We start from the raw sequence: 24,129 nt of genomic DNA, 5'->3' as shown, positions 1-24,129 counted from the left end.
GGACTTAGCCCAGCATGTACCCCACTACACCGCCAGTGCTGCATGGACTTGTTATTATTGTCCTTATTTTAAACTTGAACCGACATTGAAACAATTAATACTCTGTTTCGAAGTCAACTTCTCACCTAATTTGGGGTGATGGTGTTGAGCTTCTCCATCATCTCTTCCAAAAGATAGAAAATTTTATTTCTGTGTCCCATCTGGTGAATTCCACAGGTATAGCTGCGGTTTTGTTGTTGAAAATATTTTTAAAATGAAAAGTTGTTGGTTTTGCAAAATTCTATCATGTGATCACCAGCTTCATTTTTTATCACTAAAGCTGCATTTTCTTTTCTTCTTCTTTTTTTCCCTTCTTCCTGTGTTTATATTCCCTCATTCAATCTGAAACAACCACAAAAGTAGAAAGCACAGGGATCCCTCCCCTCAATATTCTAGTGAAATTCAGCAGAACAATGGTAAGTTGTCTCAGGTCTATCAAAGAATGCAGTGCATTTTCAAACTACTGGTAGAGGTCTTTAATTTCTTCTTAATTAACTTTAGGGATTGATGCATAAATTTGAACAATAATTGTATTAATTGGACTTCTTTTTAGATGTAAAATTTTATCCTGTCACAGGCAGTCTTGTAATTAAAAATTATATCTTGAAATTACTCTTAAAAATTAACATTTTGTGATTATTCTTGTTTTGTTATTACTGGATTAGTAAACCATGAGAGTACAACTCAAAATGACTGATATCAATCCACTTCAGATCAATAATATCCAATATGTCAATTTTAAGATTTCCATTTCATTTGGATGATGACTAATTTTGCTAGATTCATAGTTTGTATATTACACATTCCTAATTATTCACAAATTTTGAATTCATTTCTTCTTACTTTGAGTCATCCCCTTCAGCAGAGGAAAGTCTAAGCTTTACTCATCTCCATCTATAGAGTAGCTTTTCCTGGAGGTAACTCCTTCTCAGTTTCATTTTGACAGTCTTCCAGTATATTTGATAATATTCCACTTATAAAGTTTCCAGTGGATAATCCCTCCAAGGTGGGTAGCATATTCTTTCCTCATAATCTGTTCTTAGCCTGGAAGCTCCACGGAGCTGGCATTTGAAATATCCATGATACAGCTTCCAGTATTAGAGTAATATGCCTATCACAACTGTAAAGAAAAATGGACAGATGAGTGGTGGCAAGAGCCTTTATAGTAATGGAAATATTGCCTTCAGAATATGTACATCTATGTTGAGTGTATCTTGAGAAATAATAGCTTCAAACTTTTTTGTTTTTTTTAAAAAGGAACAAAACAAACTAGTTTCTATGATGTCACAGCAATACTTTCTAATTTCATATTGCAATTAACAGAATTTCTGAAAGGTATGTGAAATAATAATTCCTTCTGAATAACATTTATTTCTGTTGGTCATCAATAGCATCCATCCCAGTTTTTAAATGTGATTGTCTAGAAAGAATAACCTGTTTCTCCCTTAGAGAATGTTCATATAAATTTTTTAATTAAGTCATGTATTTTTCACACTTAGCCTTCCTCATCTTTGCATGTACACCAAATTAATGAAGACTATACTTGGAAATTTTGATAGTTAGTTTTTTTTGTGCCAACCTGGCACCTGCTAGAAGATACGGATAGAGTTTGGCTTGTCAATCAGGTCACAGCCTGATGAGCTCTCTTGAAGGTGTGAATTAGAGATGTGAGGGAATACTCCCCCCAAAATGAAAAAAAAAAGCTCTGCTGGGCAAAGCAGTCAGAATACATATCTTTCCTCTGTAAGCAAACACCCAGCAACTCACCCTGAGTTAGTGCACCCAGTGGTCTCTCCTGGGAAGGTTCTCTCTGGTCTGAGTGAATTTTTTGATAAAATCAGTTTCACCTGATTACAAGGATCCACATGTGACCTCCTCCCTGGGAGAGGGACGGCAGAGAAGGGGTGGAAGGGAGACTCCGGATAGGGCAAGATATGACAAAATAACAATGTATAAATTACCAAGGGCACATGAGGGAGGGGGGAGCGGGGAGGGAGGGGAATAAAAAAGAGGACCTGATGCAAAGGGCTTAAGTGGAAAGCAAATGCTTTGAGAATGATTGGGGCAGGGAATGTATGGATGTGCTTTATACAATTGATGTATGTATATGTATGGATTGTGATAAGAGTTGTATGAGCCCCTAATAAAGCGTTTAAAATTTAAAAAAAACGTAAAAATATCAGTTTCACTTGAATCTCATGTTGTGGTGGCTGATTTAAGAGAACAGCATGTGGCTGTAAAATTTGGTTTCCTGCTAAGGAAAAATGTTACAGAAACTGCTGTGATGTTGAACACAGCTTACAAGAACAGCGCTACAGGAAAAACTCAAGTGCATGAGTGGTTTGCTCCTGTCAACAAAGGTGAAATGTCATTTGATGACAAACCTTGCTCCACACATCCATCAACTTCCCAAATGGATGAAATGCTGACAAAATCCATGCACTTGTGCTCAGAGAGTGACAACAGACCACTGAAAAGTTATCTGGATCATCTTGGAGCTTAAGCTCAGTTCAGCAAATTCTAAAGGAAGATTTGGGATGAGAAAGGTCACTGCAAAATTTGTGCCTGGGGGTCTGACTGACCAAGAAAAAGAGCGTATATTGGCGACACGCTCTGCTTTGAAAGGGCAGGTCTGAATCAGCCTAGACTTGTTTCCACTGTCATTACTGGTGCTGAGACAAGGCACTATTTATGACCCTGAAAACAAACATCAATCAAGTCAGTGGAGGACACTAGTGTCACCTCTCCCCCTGACAAAATCATTGAATGAAATCACAGATCAAGATGATGCTCATTTGTTTTGGTTTCTTTGTTTGTTTAATGTGAGCGATACAGTGCATATGGAGTTCATTCCACCAGGTCAGACTGTTCATCAAGCTTCCTACTTAGAGGTTCTGAGAAGATTGCGTAACTGTGCAACAGAAAAGGCCTGATTTATGGCAGATGGGGGACTGATTTTTGTCACTACACTCACCCAGCCATCTCAGTACTTGAGTTATGGAACTAAAAACAGCATGTGTCTTTTGCTCCATGCACCTGACTCACCTGACCTCTCTCTGTACAACATCTTTTTGTTTCCGGTAATGAAGAGAGACATGAAAGGCCAGTGATTTGATGACATAGAAGAGGTGAAGAAGAATATGAGGAATATGCTGTCAGCCATCCAAATAGATGAGCTTGAAAATGTTTCCAAGAATGGAATCGCAGATTTGTCAAATATATTAGGTGTAATGGAAAGTACATTGAAGGTGTTAAGATTGTTTTGTAAAAAAATAAATACATAGCTTTGAACAAAAATTAGTTTTGGGAGGGAGGGGTACCCCTTTGTATAGCTCTCTGGAGACCAGCCTCTCTCTCCTGTTTGCCTTCAACTTTCTGTTCGCTGGCCACACTGAGCGCTGCTTGAGCACTGCCCTGCTTCCACTGACCCACTGACATCGGATCCACAGCACTTTCCACCCATTAGCTGCGATATTCCTGCCTTCTGCATCATTGCCGGTGACTGCATGTGTCTGAAGAGGAATGTATAAACTAGTTTCAGACTTAGGTACTTTTTTCCTTGATATATAATTACTTCTTGATATGAAGTTCTTTCTTACACATACATGTGTCACTGGATTTGTTTCTCTAGTCAACAGGCCTAACACAATAAAGAAACTGAAAGCTGTAAATTTCCATTGAGTCTCCGTAACAATCCACATGTGCAGAATAGAACTGTGCTTTATAGTACTTTCAAGACTGACTTAAAAATAATTTTATCGGGAGATCTCACAGATACTATAACAATCCCTAATTCAATTAGATCAAGCATAATTGTACCATCATTTCCAAAACATTTTTTTCTTCTTGAAGTCTGTGTCAGTCTGGGTAAACTAGAGAAACAAATTCATGGACACTCTTCTTTTATAAGAAAGAGCTTTATATACAAGAGCAGTTGAATATTGAGAAAATATTCCTGCCCAGTCCAGATCAAGTCCATAAATGCAATATTAGTCCAAATATCTGATACCAATCTATGAATTTCTCTTCAGACTCATGAAACATTATACAAATGAAATGTTAGTCAGTAGTCTAAGAAGCTTAATGAGGTAAAACTGGGACCATAATAATAAATGGAGGAAATATTAAAGAACTAGATGATAGTTATGTGTTTCATCAGTGCTATCCTGTACCCTGGATGTATCTTGCCTCCCATATGGCTTTCTGTGAGGGAATTTCCAATTATGTTACAGATGGTTTGTCTCCACTTGGTCTTCACTTCATGACATCACTTTGATTGCTTGTTATTGAACTTTTGATACCTATTCTCGTCGACACCTCATGTTCACACAGGCTGGTGTGCTTCTTCCATGTGGGCTTTGTTGCTTCCTTGCTAGATGCCCGCTTGTTGAACTACAAGACTTTAAGACACCAGACACTCTACATATCTATATGTATATGGGTATATGTGATTATTAATTTTTGCTTCATTCCTCTTCTTTTTTCTATCCTCCTGCCTCACTATTATGTTTATCTATTATTCACCTCCATTATTCCTCTCAGGCACATTTCAATTGATCAAAGGCAATCTGGAATGCTATATTTTTCTCCCCCTTGGTTTTATATCCCTTGCTATTCCCCTGTTTCCATCATTATTGGCTTATCGCTCCCCTCCTTCTCCCTCTTGACCCCCCTCCCCCATCTCACCCCAGAACCTACATCCTGTTGATGTCTCCTTGGAATTGCTTTCTCTGCCTATCTTATATAGATAGACATCAAAAGAGAAAAAAAAATAGAGACAATACATGTACTTCTAAATCTAACTCTTGTTGTGACCCAGAGCTATGAGTACTCCTCTGTTAAGTGGCTAGCCGACCCTGTTATAATTCAGTGTTCCAATCCCCTTTCTTTCAAGGATCCCTTTCCCAGGACCTGCTACCCTAACATCTCTTACACCCTTTTAGTCCTAAGCATTCATCTAAGCGTTGTGCCTTCTTCTATAAGACCCCATTGCTCTTGCAGTCAGTCAAGGATGGAGTGATCTAGTGCCCAGTCTCACACCCTGTTACAACCTTAGATGTTCTGTGTGACCCCCTTATGAACCTCCTCCAACCAGTTCAGATGAGGTCCCAAGCACTGCCCCCCAAGTCAGGATTCTAAGGTCTTAGATTAAGGTCTTTGTGACCTTGCTCTCATTGCTTTTCTTTTGTACTTCTTTGTTGGTTTGTCCCCGTGTGAGTGGGTATGAACTTCTGTCACTAAACTGTGTCTTCAGTGCTGTCCTCTTTAGTTCTGTCGTCTAGGGAGGAGTCTTCATGCCTGGGGCTGAGGCCAGCCCTGCAGTCCTCTTCAAGATCCAGCTGTTCCAAGCAGGAACATCTCCCTCAAGGCATGGTGCACTGGACTGAGATCTGTTCTCTCTCTCCCTTTCTGGTGGAGACATAAACAATATCCTCCCCTGGGGTGGATGAATGCCTTGTTCCCCAATTACCATTGTTTTTCTTCCCCCAGTCCTCTGTGGGCTGTAAGTCATGTAAGGGGGGTGGGGTTGTCATTCTGCATAGGCGCTATCTCCATATTTTTTTATTTGATGGCACTTATTTGATGCATCACTGTATTTGGTGTAACTCTTGCTAGAATATCTGGTCCTCAGTCTGGGAACTGTGATATATATATATATATATATATATATATATTCCTCCTGTACCCATTCTGTTATTTGTACTTACCTCAGTACACTCATGTTTAACTTAACTTATTGCTTGTCTAACACCACTCAGTATTTCCTCCAACTCTTTCCATTCATCTCTGACCTGATTATTATACTTTCTTTTCTTTTCTTATCAGAAGGATTAGTCTGTTTACTGTTCCAATTGCTGAATGTTCTGTGAGAGAGTATCCACCATAAGTCTCTCTTCTTTCTTCCTATGGGTATTTATCACTACCAAACATCCTTTGATAACTGTCTTTACTGTATCCCATAGATTTTGGTGTGTTGTATTCTCATTCTCTTTGGTTTCTAGAAACTTCCTAATTTGTCTCTAATTTGGGCCAATACCCACCCCTTTAAAGGAATTAGGTTGTTCATCCTCCAAGTAGTTGCTCTTGTTTTGTGTTTTTCATCTTTCTTTTGTTCACTTCCAGTTTTATGGTGTAGTGATCACAGAAGGAACTCTGAATGACCTCGGTATGTTAGAATTTGCTCAATTTTGACTTGTGTCCCAGCATGTAGTCTATTTTCGAATATGTGCCACGTGAACTTGAAAAGAACCTGAAAAATTTTCGTGGTTGGGTAGGGAGCTCCCTACCCAATATGTCTAATTCGAGTTGTCTAATTATGGAGTTTAATTCTGTAGCCTCCTTGTTGAGCTTCTTTCATACTGATCCATCCTTCTTGGAGAGCAGGTACTGAAGTCTCCTACTATGATAAAATATTTTATGACTTCTTTTTACATATTTTGAAGGATTTGATGGAGGTATTGCACATGTCTCTAATTGGGTGTGTATATGTTTATTATGCTCACTGATTTTTTGTCTACTGATCCCCTAAGTATTATATAATGCCCAAACTTATCTCTTGGTAGGCCGTGTACTTTAAAATCAATTTTGTCAGAGAATTATGACTCCTTCTTTTTTTAGGTTGCCATTGCCTTGATATACCTTCTGCCAATCCTTGATCCTCAACCTGTTGTTGTCTATGAGTTTGGGATATGTATCTTGCAGACAACAGATTGCTAACTTGTTTCCTAATCCAGTCTGCTAGCTTTTGTCTTTTGATAGGGGAATTCAGGCCATAGACATTCACAGCTATTACATTCATCTGTGGATTCTTTTCTGTCATCCTCTACCTTTTGTGATAGACATTTTCTTCGCTCCCTCATTAGCAGTTTGTTATGCATGTGTGTGGAAATGCATTCTTGCCTTTTTTCACCATTGGGTTAAAGATGTCTTCGGCATTTCTTTCAGTGCTCTGTATTCTGGATAGTGCTACACTGTGCAGTGATCTCTGTTTTTGCTCTGTGGGTGTTGGTCTTTGCACCAAAATGAATTGGAAAGTAATTTTTTGTAGTGGTGGATTTTTAAAAAATGTATTATCTAAACTTTTCCTGATCTGAGAAAACCCTTACCTCCCCATCTTTATTGACAAATAGTTTGCTGGGGTAGAGGATTCTTCAGTCACCTTATGCTCCTGCAACTTTTGGAAACTGCTGTTCCATTCTCTCCTCTTCTTCATGGTTTCTGCTGACAAGTCTGAGCATATATTTATCTGCTTACCCTTATTGATGACTGAAATTTTTTTATTTAACTGCTCTTATGATTTTCTCCTTTTCCTTAAAGTTGGGTAGTTTGACTACTATATGCGTTAGAGTGTTCTTCTTGGGGTGCAGTTTATTTGGTGTCCACTCTATTTCCTTGATAATTAGCTGATTCTATTTCATTAAGAGGAAGTTGGAGAAATTTTCTTCCAGGAATTCCCTTGCTGTCTTGGTTGTTGATTGATTGTTGTTGTTGTGTTCTGCTCTGGTAAGCTGATTATTTGAATAGTATTTGTCTTCACAACATTGCTCATTGCTCTCTGATTTTCCTCAGCTTCTTTGATGACCTTGTTTGTTTTTTACATTTGTTAAATTCTACCTGGCTACCTTTGAGTTTGCTGATATGAATCTCTGCCTCTTCTAAACTGGTGGTACGATCCTTCACAATATGCTTGGTTTCTATTGTTTTCCTTTAACTCTTGTATTTCCCTTCAGTTAGCAGGGTCTATCCTCTTAATTTCATCCTTTTTCTGAGCAGCATACTGAAGATTTCTTAATGTGGCAATTCAAAGTCTGCTATTTCTATATATGTTGCTAGGTTCAGGTCTTCGACAGATATTGTTTTGTTTCTCTTGCTTTTTTGTTGTGGCTTTTATTGGTTGTTTTTCTGTGGCATTTTACTTGTTTTTTTTGTGTGTGTGTGTGGCATTTTAGTGGAACTCAGCACCCTTTTGCTAAGAGTCCAGGAGCCTGTGATTTCTTTCTTAGCGCCTACTAAGAATGATTCCAAGGTCCCCATCTGGAGTCAGCTGTGCTGCAGGATTGAACTGCATCTCTCACTAGAGTTAATTCTATCAATAGACAACTGGAGCTATCTATTGGAGAGTGACATTGGGTACCTCTCTCACACAGGATGTTGGGGTCGATTTCAGGCAGCAAGGGTAGGCTATTTAGGCTGATTGCCACCAAAGTGGGTTGGTGATCATGAGATGTAGTGCAGGAAGGAAATAGTCAAGGGGCCTGTGTGCAGAATAGGTGCAGGCTCAGATCACTAGCATCAATGCTAGGTCCACCGTGAACAGTGAGGATGGCACTGAGCAGGCAGAACACATGCAGGTGTACTGGTGTTCATGGGGACCTGGGCTTGGAAGCTTAAAGAGGATACGTATATAGTTGATAAGTTGATGGAGGATAGGCATTGTAGAACTGTAGGCAGCAGGTTCTGGATGTTGTGGAGGTTGGGGTACGTGATGGGTATGTTAAATCTACCAGGGTCCCTAGTCAATCCTGTAAATTGTGAGAGTCCAGACATTTAATTATTTGTGTTTATATCAGAAGCCTTCTTTATATTAGGTTGCTGCACACCTCCCTATTCTCCTCCCCTGAGTTTATTGTGCCAACCTGGCTGATAAACACATGTGGGGTTAATTGAAGGACAGAGAGCTAAATGGCTCAGTGAGCTTCCTCTTTGTAGGTCTTGGGTCTCTTGCTTTGTGATGGGCTGACCAGGATGCAGCTGCCTTAGCTGGTTCCCTGTTTCAGCTGGCAAGGCTCATATCCTGCAAGACATCCCTGAGGAGAAGCCACATGGACCTGCCCCAATACAGCCCTGGGTGCTGGAGCAGCTGTGTAGAGACCCCTGCCAGCGCTGAGATGCTTACACATTCACTGATTTAGCTTTCCTCCTGCAGTCAGCATCATTGTGTCTGTTTTGTGAGATGGAAGAGGACGTTGTGGATTGGTGTTGGACATAATGGTTAATGTTGGACTTGTGGGCTTGGACAGCACTGGGTTGGGAAGTTTTCCTGTTGTTCACTTATCCTTTATATAAAACTCTCTCTTATACACATGAGTTTCTTTGGATTTGTTTCTATAAAGTACCCAGGCTAACACATCACCTTCTGTACAATATAGATTATTGCTGTGGGTGCCCTTGTAAGGCCTTGTAAGGCTGGACTTCTGTTCAGAAGGTGTTCCAGTTATGGTCAGTGGGCCCATGTTTTGACTAGCTACCTTGCAGAGTCAGGGAAGTTCACCAAGTAACCCTCTTGTGTCCCAATTCCTGTGGTGGGGAAAGGGCACCTGCATTTTCTTTCCCAGAAGGTAATGCGACTAAGAATATCAACTATTTGGGGTTAGCATTGCTGCAAGCTTAAATTGTGTTTCTGCATCCTGGGAGGCCAGCTCTCTTCCTAGAAAGCTACAATTTTATTTCTGTGTTGCTGGTATGAAGGGAACAGTTTCCAGAGGTTAATATTGTTGGAGTAAGGGAGGAGTGTGGTGAATCCTCCAGGGTCTCTTGACTATCCTGGATATTTTATATTGGCAGTGTTTGGTGAAGTATGATGATTTACTGCCTTGTGGTCAGTAAATAAGGTGTCAGGGACGGGTGAGATTCAGGCTAGGGGGATGTTTTGAGTATGACATGGCTGTGAGAACTGTATTTTTTCTTTACTATTTTCAGTTTAAAAAAATCATTTTATTGGGGGTTCTTACAGCTCTTAATTCCATATATCAATTGTATCAGCATATTTGTACATATGTTGCCATCATCATTTTCTAAACATTTGCTTTCCATTTGAGCCCTTGACATCAATTTCCCCTTTATTCCCTCCCTCCCCAACCCTCCTAACCTCATGACCCCTTGACAAATTATGGATTATTATTCTTTTCATATCTTACATTGACTGCTCTCCCTTCACTTCTGCTTCTGTTGTTTATCCCCCCTGGGTTGGGGCATGTGTTATGTGCCATCTCAGTTTCCTTTTCCTCACCTCCTCCCCACCATTTCTGAGGGGTTTATCTGACCAGAGTCATGAGCTTTTATCTGTACCAGTGTACATAGAGAGCTATATTTTTGTCCTTGGGTTAGTTATCCTGAGAGAATGTACTTTTGATAGAACAGGTCAGAATATATGGGGCATCAAAATACAAAAAATCATATCGTGTGCTCACCTTCTGGATATTATCGCTGAGGACAAATGGATGCATAAGCAAAAGTGGTGAAGAAAGCTCATGGTGCCCAGCTATGATAAGATATAGTTTCTGGGGTCTTGAAGGCTTGAAGATAAACAAGGAGCCATCTAGCTCAGAAGCAAAAAAGCCCACATGGAAGAAGCACACCAGCCTGTGTGATCATGAGATATCAAAGGGGTCATATATCAGGCATCAAAGAACAAAAAAATCAAATCATTATGAATGAGGGGGAGTGCAGATTGGGGACCCAAGACCCATCTGTGGTCAACTGGACATCCTCTTGCTTGGAGTGGCAAGGAGGAGATGAATCAGTCAGGGTGCAGTGTGGCAGTGATTAGATATGCAACTTTCCTCTAGTTCCTAAATGCTTCCTCCCTCTCTATCACCCCTAACACTATCATAGTCCCAATTCTACCTTACAAATCTGGTTAGACCAGAGGATATACATGGGTATAGATAGGAACTGGAAACATAGGGAATCCAGGACAGATGATCCCTTAAGGACTAGTGTGAGAGTGGCGATACCAGGAAGGTAGAGGGAGGGTGGGTGGAACGGAGGAACTAATTACAAGGATTTACATATAACCTCCTCTCTAGAGGATGGACAACAGAAAATGGGTGAAGAGAGATGTCGCACAGTGTAAGATATGACAAAATAATAACAATTCATAAATTATCAAGGGCTCATGAGGTAGGTGGGAGCAGCGAAGGAGGCGGGGAATTGAGGAGCCAATACCAAGGACTCAAGTAGAAAGCAAATGTTTTGAGAATGATGATGGCAACAAACATATAAATGTGCTTGACAGGATGTATGTATAGATTTTGATAAGAGTTCTATGATCCCCCAATAAAATGATTAAAAAAAAAAGAATTGGGATGGGGGGCGTGGGGTGGGGGAATGGGGTCAATTGGTATCATCTACCTAAGTAGCCTCGGGGGTGAGTTGGTAGAGTATAGCATTGTGTACTCAGGCATCTGATTTCTTACATGGAGGACTGGTTTTGATGACTTATTATTGTGAGGTTTTTAAATAGACTTTCAAAGCCTCTTTGTAAAGTTAAAAATTGCTAACACCTGGTTTTCGCTCGGGCAAGGACTTTAGCTACAGGTGGCTTTTCCTATTTTGTTATGTTAATGCCTTGGTAATTTTTGTTTGTTGTTTTGTTCTGCTTTAAAGATCATTTTATGGGGGCTATAATAGCTCTTATAACAATCCATACATCGACTGTATCAAGCATATTGTACATATGTTGCGATCATCATTTTTTAAACATTTACTTATTATTTGAGCCCTTAGTATCAGCTCCTCTTTTTGCCCTCCTCTCCCACCGTCCCACTCTTGTGACCCCTTTGATAAATTATATATTATTATAATTTATTTTTATGTTCATGTCTTTCACCGACTCCTTTCTCCCTTCGCCTGTTAGTGCCTAGTTAATGAACTCAGCTTGGGATGGCTTCCTTTCAATGTGACCAGTAGGAATACAACCTTGGAGTGAATGTGTTTGTTTTTTTGTTTGTTTGTTTGTTTTAAGGGGGCTTGTAGAGTGTCCTGTTATCAGGCTGTGCCATACTGTCTACAAGGAGTGGGGGGGATTAGATGAGCCAAGTGGGTTCGGGGCACACTGGTTCTGAGTTCTCTTGGCTGACCTCCGGGGTCCCTCGTGGCTCTCTTCTGCACAGATCTGCAGGTTGTGGCTTTCTGCCTCTGCCTTGGACAAATAGGCTCTCGGCTCTCTGAATTCAGCAAGGGAGTGTCTAATTATCTGTCATTACCTGCACTGGCCACATGTATGCAACTGGAGGAAAAGAAGGAGTGGGGATATGGGGTGGCTCCCAAGGTCTCTCTGTTTCTGGGAGGGGAGGGGAGGTCAAAGTCCAGAATGCACATGCGGGGAGGGAAGCAGAGAGGGAACTCTAGAGTGAGTTCTCGTGGCTAGTTTTTGAAGGCTCTCCACAGGCCTGGAATTATCACCACTCTTAGAAAGCAGTCTGGGGATAATTGCTGCCAGTTAATGGGTCTTGGATCTTGGGCTTGGAGTGGAGAGTGGGGCATAGACGCCATCCTACAGGACCTAGTAAGGGATGACGGGAACCCGTGGGCAGACACGGTGAGCTAGGAGCACCGCCCTCCGTGACCTGTCCAATCACTGTGTGTGTGCCCAAATCGCGAGGGGACATCTGAGCGACAGACCCTAGTTGACTTGGATTCTATTTCTAGCACCATCCACCCACTATTGGTCTCCTTACCTCTTGATTTTCTGATCTAATTATGGGAGCATCAAGACAGGTGATTCTACCTGGTCTTGACTCCTCCAAGCAAGTCTGTGATCTTTTGCCAGCAGATCACTAGACCTTTGTGTAAGGTTCCTCTAAATGAGTTTAAAGCAGCAATCTTCCACTTGGTAGCTGAGAACTTCAACATTTGCACCACTCAGAGACCCCTGAATTGAAGGAAGAATTTGAAAATATGAGCCCTTTGTTATGTGCCTGAAAACACTAAAGAACTGTTTTAGAAAATGTTCTTCCAACTACTTTATTTTTCTCATAGTTTTAAAATTCACAAATGGTTTCAAGATAGAATATTTGCTATTCTGATCTTTTTAATTATCTTAATGTAATGACCCTTTTGTTATTGTTTTTATTATTGGGAAATTCTTGAAACTTATTTACAATATTAGTGGAATCGAATTAATGACAGTGGTTGTTTGAGATCTATTTGTCTTCTACCATGACCTAATAGTTCAGTTACGGATGTGCTCCATTGTCCTCATGCCATACCAGTCAGTCATTTTCACACTCCGGAAGGAAAACGGAGTGGCTTTCCTCTGAATTGCAAATGCAGGTTTGTGGGTAGTATGTTTTTTTTAGCATTTCACTATTTCTAGTAACGTAGAACTTTGAATTCAGAGCTTTCAAAGATCAGTGTGTTTAAAAGTAATATAGAATGTTTATTAAAACACTGGTTACTTGGTTCTCACCCTTTGAAAACTGATTTAACATATTTGGGACAAAACTGAAAAACAGCCCGCATTTTAATAGCTCTATACAATATTTATGAGTGGTATTTATGCTTAAAGAAACTACCCCAGACTAGTTGCTGCCAAGTTGACTCTGGCTCACGCTGACTCAATGTGTGTCAAGTTAAATCTGTGCTCCATGGGGTTCTGAATGACTGATATTTTCAGAAGGAGTTTGTGAGGCATTTTTTCCAAGTCAGCTCAGAATGGATTTGAACTTTTAACCCTCTAGGCTAGCAGATGAGATCTGTAAATGCATTACTCAGGGACTCCAGTGAAACTGTCCTATCACGCTTAATTCCATACTAGAAAGCTATTATTTTCTAAAAGCTCTGATATAGAATATTCATCACATTAGATAGTAGCAAGAGGCAGTGTATGAACATCTTCTTTGTTGTTTAAACCTTGATGCTTATCAGCTGAGTAACACTTGGGAAATCCAATTAGGTTGTTGAATCTCAGACCCTTTCTCTAAACAATTGCACATATTACTGTCACAGGCTATTGTGAGGGATTACAAGTGATATGAGAATGGTCCAAAGAGTTGTTGCCTTAGTGCTTGGTATAACTTTTGAAATCAATAATTATTAGTTATTAGTTGTTGTTTTTCTCCATCTTTCTTTCCCATTTCTGTCACTGATAGGTCTTGACTCTGAGTTTGGTCCCTTGTGCCTCTGGAATATTCCATTTCATTTAACCCACTTTTCTGCCCTCATATTTCAGGGAAACTTTGGACATTTGGTTCTGACTCTTTCCTCCGTCCTGCCTTAATAGTTCAAATGAACTGACAGGGTGGAAACTGCTATTCTGTTTTTTTTTAGAGAGTACGAAACTCAAGCTCTGAATTTATTTATTTGTGCCTATTCATAAGTTAAAATTATGAAAACTTAAAGTAAAATAATGAATATAGAAATATCCAAATAACAAAATCCATATTTCCTAGGAGGTCCTCAATTATTCTTTTAAAAATTTGAATATAATGTTGTCTTAATTAGGTTCCCTATCTAACATTATCTGTCTATTCTGGGGAATGCACATATAGTTTCATTGGTTTGATACATGGATTTGTTCTTTCTTTGAGAGTTCAACAAAGTACTCCTTATAAAAAAGTGAATGACACTTGCCATGGTTACAATTTTGAATTATCTGAATTCCGAATTTACTGCTATACCTTCTCGCCACTGTCAAATTAATTATGATTTCTTGTCTTTTAAGTAGGGAGCCCTGGTGGAGTGAAAAATGTAAGGTTAATGGTTCAAACTCACCAACTCTCCTTTGGGAGAAAGATGAGTCTGTCTGTTCCCATACAAATTTCCAGTCTCAGAAACCCTGAACATAGCTCACTTTAAGAGAATGCTTTGTATTAAGAAGAAACACTTCATTAGTTTATTGTAAGAGAAAACTTACATTCCAAAGTGTAGAACCATAAAAAATCTATTTTTCGTGTACTCAACTGCTCCTAACAAAAGTTATTTTAGAGATGCTACATTGATCTCAAGACTTTAAAATACAAGCATATATTTTAAAGAATGCAAAAAAGCATCGCATGGCTTAGTCCTCTCTGCTCAGAAGTCACAAATTATATTCAACTAAACAATTGCAATTTTCCGGAGGCACGGAGAATTTAATTTCTCAAATATTCTAAATAGGTCTATTTGTGATGCCTGTTAAATCTGAGGTGCAAAATTTAACATTTATAAATATACATGCACAAATCTGTGTGCCTTTGTACATTGATAACAATTTGAGTAAACTATAAGTCCATTTAACAGAAATATGTTTATTCCCTCATTTAAACAAATATCACCCATTTATTATGTGCACAAAATATAAAAGCTTCTTCAGGGAACAAAGGAGATAACAGTTGTGAAGCATGAGCACTTTCACATACTATTGTGTAAATTGGAACTTTTTTTTTTGGTCAGGGAAAATGGCACAATCTATTAAAGTATGAAATTATTATGTCCTTTAGAAATGACTATACCCTGAAGAAAAAGTATGTCTTTGTATGTTAAATATATGTATTGGATCATTTAAATAGTAGTTCTTTAAATTGTAATAAGAAATAAAAATAGAAATAATAAAAACCAATACTCTTCCCTAGAGTAATGGTTAGGTACACAGTATGTAAGCATGCCAGTATGTTACCCATAATGAAATAGTTTCAAATTGAGTATGATTTTATATGTCAAATATGACTTGCTGAACTATTTCCCTTTACGAATAATTAAATCTCTGTAAAATTTGAACACACTAAGACAAGCAATTGCTTTTGGGGGATTTGGTAATAATATAGGCGGATTTTCACTTTTTTAATGTATTTCTGTACTATTTCATTAAAATTGAAGAATGAACAAGGCTTGTGTAAATGTACGTGGTTTGTGTATGTGTAAGAATTTTTGTGTTTGAATTGTAGTGCAGTCGAAGAATATTGAAAGCAACCTGAACTACTGGAAAGACCAAGCGATCTGTTTTGGCTGCAACAATGGGCTCAGGCATAGGGACAATGGTGAGGATGGAGCGGGACAGGACAGTGTTTCCTTCTGTTGTGTACAAGGTCCCTGTGGAGCAGAACTAACTGGGTGTCACCTGACAACAACAACATATTATGTGTTTCTGGACTATTGAATTAATTAATAATTTCAATATTATTTTAGGTTGAATTAACAAGGCTTGTCTATATACATGTGGTGAGGGTGTGATCTTTGAATAGCACAATCCTGGTTCATAATCTTATGTTGGAGGCAAATGTATGTATTCATCAGGATTAATAGTGATAAGTCACTTTTCCAAAGTCGCATGCTCAGAACCTGATGCCAACTGCTTAAAGTACTGCACAGGTATCTTAGCAAAACATGTGTTTTTCTCCCCAGGGTGACTAGGAGCTTTCAATGATTTAAGTGATAGGAAATAATAGCTACTAAAAATGTCATAGATACACTTTAGATAAAAGTAGTGAGAAAAGAGGTTAGAAAGGTAATAATGTCAGCTATACATATTTTATAATTTTTTACTAAAAATATCATTATGCTAAGATTCAGTCATAACCAATGCAATGGAGCACAATCAAAATGGACATGTACTTATAAATTATCTTTGAACAGAAAAATAATGCGTTGATACCATACTCAAAATCTAGTTTCCCTCTTAGAAAATAGGAGAAGAGTCTATGTTGTATATCAACTAAATTTCTCAATCAACACAAGCAGATACAAGAAAGTTGAGATCAAAGATGGTGATAAATAATATAGCTTTGAATGTGTTTCTACACTCCAGGATTTAAAACAAATTGCAATCTCAAAAGACATTGTTCAAAAATAGGAAAGATAAGCCACAAACATTGAAAAAATGTAAAAAAAAATTCTGAAAAAAGGATTTTAGTAAAGATTATATATAATATATATGTATATAGAGATATATTTGTCTATATATTATGTATAGATAACCTATATATTATATATTTAAATATCACAATTCAAGGCTTCCTCATTAGTTAGCTAGCTAGATATAGAATCACACTGCCATCAAGTCAATTTTGACTCCTGAGGACCACAGAGAACAGGGTAGAAGCGCCCCTGTGGCTTTCCATGACTAGCTCTCCAAGGGACCAGCAAGCCTTATCTTTTCCCTTCAGTGTGTCTGGAGCTATGTTGTGGTGAGCAGCCCAACATGTAACTACTATACCACTAGATCTTCTCTACAGACACATATACCTGAAAACCAATAAGAAGAGAACATTCACCAAAAACATATTGGAATATTATATGAATGTATTAAAAGGTGTTCGACATCATATCCATACAATTAGAAAATTAAGCAAGATAAAATAATGGCTTGGTATTCCTACATACCTGTTAAAGTGGCTAAAATGCAGAACACTAACACCTAATACAAGAAAAAATGAGCAGTAATAATAACACTCAGTCCTAGCTGGTGGGAATGCAAACTGAAGCAAGCAATGTGGGAGATAGTTTGCTTATTTCTAAAACGCTAGGGGTGGGATTACCCTACAGTTCAGCAATCTCACCCCCTGCATATTTATCTAAATGTTATGAAATCTTAAGTCCATGCACAACTTTCACATAGATCATTATAGAAGGTTTATTCATAGTTTCCAAAATCTGGAAACAATAAACGAAACAACCCACTACCCTCAAGCCTCCCTCAAAGCCATCCTCTAGGGCGGGGTAGACTTGTCCCCTAGATTGTATGACACTAAAACGCTGTCTGAGAGCAGCTTGCTTCATCTTTCTCCAACTGAGCAGCTGACCTTGTATTTATCAGCTCAATGTCACACCCACTTTCCCCCAAGGATGCTGGCATTCTTCACTTTGTGTCTGGATAAACAACTCTTGTATTTTTATACGGTTGCATATTATCAGGTGATTTAAAAGAAAAAAGTAATTGTTAATGCATGAAATAAATAATAAAAAATCAAATACCAATTGCTGAACTGAAGAAGACAGTCTGAAAATTCTGTATGATTCTAACTATGTGCCACTCTGGGCCAAAACAAAAAGCAAGAAACATAGAAGCAATAAAAAGAACAGTGGTTGCTAGAGGGTCAGAAGACAGAGAAGCAGGGGATTAATACATGTAAATAGAAATGCTCTGATCCCATGAAACAATGGTCCATGATATGAGGTTGGTGGCTATGTGGCATTACACATCTGCTAATATCCATAAAACAATGCAAACAGTGCAACGCAAAGAATGAACCTTAATGTAAACTATGGTCTTCTGTTAATGATCACATATTAATATTATTGTGGTCACTTGTATCTAAGCCATCATACAGATTCAAAACATTAATTCACAATTGATGAAACTGTGCAGAGTGTAGGAAGGGTATATTAAAACTCTACTGTTCGTGTAATTATTTATGGTAAATCTAAAATTACCCGAGTGTACTCAGTTACAATGTTAGGCTGGGTTGTCTAGAGCAACAAATCCAGTACATTCAACTCTGTAAAACGAAGAGTTGTACATCCAGAAGTAGTTCTATATCAGGAAGGCATACTAGCCCAGTCCACCTCCTCTCCAGTAGTCCAAGGCTGGTCCATCAGTCCCCCTTCAGACACACATAGCAGCAGGCAGGGGACGCAGAAAGGTGAAGAGGGAAGCAGAAAAGTCACAGTCTGGTGGGTGCAGAGTTGTTTGGATCCAGTTCTATGAGATCATAGTAGTGACCTGGCAGCTCTTGGGGTCAGGTAGCCCACCTGGGACCACTCCTGGTAGCAGACACGGTCCTAGTGAAGTCCCAGTGAGGAAGAACGTGACATGACAGAGAAAGACGCACTTCCCAGAGGCCCTCAGACTTATACAAATGACCACATCCGCATTTGATTCTACCTCTATCAGGAGTTTCTAGTAAACTTGTCCACATAAAATTATCAAACTACCACATCTAGTATATAAAGTATATATAAAACAATTATTTTATTTTTATTTTAATGTAAAGATTGCATAATCGCAACCCTCAAAGGGGAAAATTATAGGTATAAAATTTCAAGGATGGCAGGAGATAATGTGATCGCTTGTTCTATTGCATTAAAATATTTAATTTAAAAAACAACTGGCAGGCAACATACATATTCAAAACTTGTGCAACATACATATCCAAAATTTGTGCTTGATTTTGTTTGAATGATAAAATTTGTTTGTCTTTTTCCTTTAACATTTTTTATATGAAAAGACTCCCCACATTTCTTCCTCTAGGTTTTTGCTATATTCCTGTGCCTTTCAGAGTAAATTCAGAAGCTGACCTTTCTTGTTCACCTGCCTTTTTAGGTCCTGTTGTCTTGTTCCTTTTATCTGCTTTTTCAAGTTCACAGCTAGTCTAGTAGACTGATTTTTCTGTGACCATTAACGATGATATAGTAATTTGCCTGTTTTCATAAGCAGGCAGGTAAATATTTTTTGTTGTAAATTGTGTCTATAATAAATAATAGTATTCATCCAACTTAGTCTTTATATTCCATAGATAAAAGTTGGATAATCCTAATGGTAGGGAATAAGGGGGTAATTTCATTGGTAGAGTATTTATTTTATTGCCTTGCACTCTCCTGATATTCTCAGAGCTATACCTCATGGAAAAAATAAACTTTGTGCTTCAGAACCAGTAAAATCTCAGCAGGCCATCTCAACGAGGCAACTCCAAGGAGCAGGACCACAATGCCTGCTGCTTTGAGACAGTGAAAGTACAAGAGGCCCAGATGCTTCTAACACAAAATGAGGATCCTTTTTGATTAGTAATAGCGAGCAAGGCCAGTCTACAGAGTGAGCTTCAGTTTGCCTCCAGCTTTTCCTCGGGGACTCATTCAGAAAGTGACCAGCTTCCTCTATATATTTTTTTCTGTTCTTGCTCTGGAGAGGATTTTACATCAGTAAAGGACCCAAGAAACACACACACACACACACACACACACACACACACACACACACACAATGTGACACACCTTCAAAACACTGAAGTTCTGATTGTGGTTCCCATCTGATGGATGAATGAGTTTGTTAGATATTTTTTTGTCTTAACTTCAGTTTTCAAACTTAAATGGGAATTAATTAACTTTATTGGTGAATTGCAAATCAAATTTTGCCTTGAAAGAGTATAGTTAGAATGGTCCTTAAAATGAACACAGCGAGCCTTCATCTAATGAATTTTGAACATGTTATCATGAGTATTCAGTCCCTGGAGAAGTACATTATATTTGCTAAAGCTGAAGGGCAGTGAAAAAGAGGAAGTACTTTGTTGCTATGGATTGACACACAATGTCTGCACTAAGGCTCAACACATAGCAACAATTGGTAGGAGGCTGCAGGACCAGCAATGTTTTCTTCTTTTGTGCATAGAGTCACTATGTGTCAGAACTGACTTGATAGCACTGACTGAACAACAACAACAACAACAACATGAGGCAGCTAAAGGATCCCTGGGGACACTGTGAGATAGGTCTTGGACAACTGCAGGGCTGGCAGTTCAACCCCACTAGCCACCCCGTGGGTGGAAGATGAAGCTACATGCTCCTATAAACGTTTATAGTCTCAGAAACCCTGTATGGAGAGAGTTGCTAATTGTCAGTATGAACTCAATGGCAGTGAGTTTTGGGTATTATGATATAGCTAAAAGTATACCCATTTTCTAAATGAAGAAATTCATAGATAAGAAACCTGTTGGAAGCTCCTAGCTCCAGTGTCTGGGTCTAACAATTTGCTCTTTCTTTCCTACAGCACTGCTTCTTATGCTGTAAAGTATAATGTATGCCACAGAAATTAGAATTCAGTACCAGTGGAATACAAAGATAAAACCAGAGAGCATGCCTCTGCAGTGCCAAAGGCAATAGCATTGTGTTTACTGCATGTTATTATCATTTCCATAGTGATTATGCAGTATTTTATATGCAGAAATGGCACACAAGGCATTCAAGTATTTAGACATGCGAGGAGCCAGTACTCTCCACAATAAATCTCCCAAGTAGTGGTTGCCATCTCCCTGCCACAGGGTTGGGTCTCAGGAAGGTTAATTTATTTCTAGCGTCATAAAGCTTACAGATAACAATACCCAGAACAAGTCCAGATCTGTTAGAGCGAAGACCGTATCATACGTCACACTGCTTTAGAGTGTGTCTCCCAAGCTTAAGCTCTTTTGTTCTAGAGAGCTGCTGCTTGGGGCAATAAACTCAGGATTAGCTAATGTTGGATTATCCATTTTAATGTTGTATTCTAGATTTGTTTGAGTTTTAAAGTTATGTATTTATAGTTATTTTATAATAAAAAAGGCTTTATCTCATGGGCCATGGTAGTAGTCCTTGGTCCAGTGATCACTTCCTACTTCTTTTTTGTTTACCTTTCTTGTTATTGTGGTAGGGTTTTTAGTTGTATGTTTGAAATACCAGCAAAAATGTACAGGCATGAGTTCTATAACATTGACATTTCATGTATGAGAATAAAAATGGAGTGATATAGAGAATTACACTCATGCTTATTCTAATTCTAGATTTCGTTTTAACTGGCACATGAGAAAGTTCTGCGTTCACCAATGAAAGTGTGTCGACTTTTATCCTGCTTGTAGAAATGCTTTGTCGTGAGTTTCAAGTAACCACTGTCTATCTTGAGCGTTAGTAGGCAGCTGTTTCCCTAGTGCTGGGAGATTTTCAGTCTGTGTTTTGAGTTTCTGTGCTTGATAAGAACAAGCTGCATTAGAAGTCATGGGTCAGTATCTGCTGAGGAGAGATTGACGCAGATTTTCTCAATTTCAATCTTACTATCCTTTATCTTTTGTCATGTTAAGATTTTCAACAAGATAAAGGCTGAAAGAGTGAGCTCTAATATATATATTAGAATATATATTTTATTATTCTCTTTAATTCTTGCCATTATGTCTGCCACAAAACTTTGATCAATTCAACTTTTTACGGTTGTACAACTTTCTGACAGCAACTACAATAATTGGTTGCATAACTCTATCCTTACTTGTTGTGATTTTTCTGTGACCATGCACCAAAACTCAGTACTCTTATAAAACTAAACATAATATCCTTTACTGCTACAACCAACCCCTGGCAATCACAAATAAACTTTGTTATCTATATATTTGTCTTTTATTATCTCTTAATGCAAGTGAAGTAGTATAACGTTTTGGGTTCCTTGATTTGGAGGAGTCAGGACATGATTTATTGGACATGCCGGTTAGAAGAATACTATAGTACGTATGCATTTCTGTCCTACTTCCTATTTGCTATATTGTTGCTGTGTCTTAAAAGCTCTCAATTATTCATCCAATACACAAGAATTGTTCTATATTCATGTGGACCAGAAGAATCCGAAATAGGAAGAGCTAATTGCCAACATATACAACTGATTTTATGTCATAAGACCAGAACTAGATGTGCTTCGTTAACATTCCTGAATAATTTGATCAAAGAGTCTAAAGAAGAATTCAGAGTAAACGAAGAGAAACACAGAGAAGCATTTTCAAATTGTCATTAACTTCAGCCACACCATGGAGTTTCAGCTTGTACCATGGTGGATGCCTAACCCTTGAAAGTATTGTGTTAATACCATTTTCAAACCTTAAACCCAAAATATTCTCTAAAATATTCTCAGAATAAAATAGCTTAGCTTAATGAAGAATATCTATCTGCCTTGAACATCATATTCTTTGTAACAATTATGCACATGAGATCAAATTAGCTACAACAATGAAAAAGATTAAATGTGGAACTCAAAGAGAAGGAGTTGACCTTAACTGGAGATGATCAACTCTTGAGGCAGGGTGTGAATTGTGGTACAACTGGGAGGATGTGTTCAGTGACACTGATGATGTGGTGTGGGAATGGTTGAATTTCTGTTCCTGTGATGCATATAGTCTCAACAAGAGTAAATATGATTCCTGCTCCCACTATCATACTCTCACCTTACTTATTGCATCGCATGCAGTGCAAATCATCAGAGAAGATAGGTCTATGAAGAAAAATGTGGCATCAGTATTGCAGGAAGGCTTTCCAGCAGTCTACTCGATGCAGATGTCATAACCTTGCTTGCTGAAAGTGAGGAGGCTTTCAAGCATTTGCTGATTAATATCAAAGAGTGCAGTCTTTAGTATGGATTACAACTTAATGTAAGGACAACCAAAGTCATCAGAAATAACCTAGTAGGTCATGTGGTAATTGGAGACAAGATTGCATTTGCCTGGGATTTATTCTTTTTTTGGATCTGCAATGAACGTGCATGGAGCAGAAGTCAAGAGATTGTACTGGATAAAGCTCTTGCATGAAACTTTAAACCATTTTTGATGAGCAAGTCTGTAACTTTGAAGAATAAAATTCACCTCGATCTATGGCATGATACTTTCGACTGCCTAAGGTTATTGTTGTTAATGCTATTGAGTCCATTCCAACACATGGTGACCCCATGCACAACACAATGAAACATTCCCTGGTCCTGCCCCCTATCACTGTTGTTGGTATACTTGAGCCCATTGTTGCAGCCATGGTGCTGTCAGTCCATCTCCTTGAGGAACTTCCTGGTTTGGGCTGACCCTCTATTAAGCGTCCTGCCCTCTTCCAGAAACATGTTTTTTCCTGACAACCTGTCCACAACATGTAATGAGAAATCTTGCCACCCTTGCCTCCAAGGAGCCCTCTCGTCATACTTTTTCCAACAGAGATCTGTTTGTTCATTTAGGAGTTGAAAGTGCCATATTACTTTCCACAGTCTTCTCCAACAACACAATTCAAATGCATAGACTTTCTTAGGTCTTCCTTCCTCAATGCTCCACTTTCACATGGATATGACACAAGTGAAAATACCATGGCTTGGTTCAGGCCCATCCTTGTCCACAAAATGTTGTTGAATCCCATCATGTTAGCTGCAACCCATACCAACTCTATGCAATACCAAATGAAACACTGAAGCCCATCAATGCCGTCACTGGGGAAACCCATCACATCAGGGTCTTCTCTTTTTTCCAGCCCTCCATTTGACCAAACACGATGACCTCTCCTGATATGATTTCCGAAGAATTTAGGATGGCGTCTTGCCATCCTTGCTCTAAAGAGTGCCCTGGCCTTACTTCTTCCAACACAGATACATTTGTACTTTGAGCAAAACAGACACTTTCAATATTTTTCAGCATTGGAATTCAGGGGCACAGCTTCTTCTGCTGTAGATTTCCAATTTTCACATGCATATGAGGCAATGGAGAACACCATGGCTTTGGTCAGATGCACCTTATTCCTCAAGTAACATCCTTATTCTTCAATACTCTAAGGAGATCTTGTGTAGAAGATTTACCTAATGCAACATGCCTTTTGATCTGTTGATTGCTCTTTCATGACCATTGATTATGGATCCAAGCA

The 24,129-nt window shown here is 38.7% G+C and overlaps 1 non-coding gene across 1 annotated transcript; it reads right to left on the bottom strand.

Moving 5' to 3' along the window:
• Window positions 1-360: 360 nt before the first annotated feature.
• LOC142442118 (small nucleolar RNA SNORA31) lies at window positions 361-487 on the bottom strand. The gene has a single exon (XR_012783364.1). It is a non-coding gene; the product is annotated as a small nucleolar RNA SNORA31 (small nucleolar RNA).
• Between the last annotated feature and the right edge of the window lie 23,642 nt (window positions 488-24,129).

This window comes from Tenrec ecaudatus, chromosome 2 (genome assembly GCF_050624435.1).
Source record: "Tenrec ecaudatus isolate mTenEca1 chromosome 2, mTenEca1.hap1, whole genome shotgun sequence".
In the NCBI taxonomy this organism is placed as follows: Eukaryota; Metazoa; Chordata; class Mammalia; order Afrosoricida; family Tenrecidae; genus Tenrec; species Tenrec ecaudatus.
This window is presented reverse-complemented; position numbering and strand designations above follow the sequence as displayed.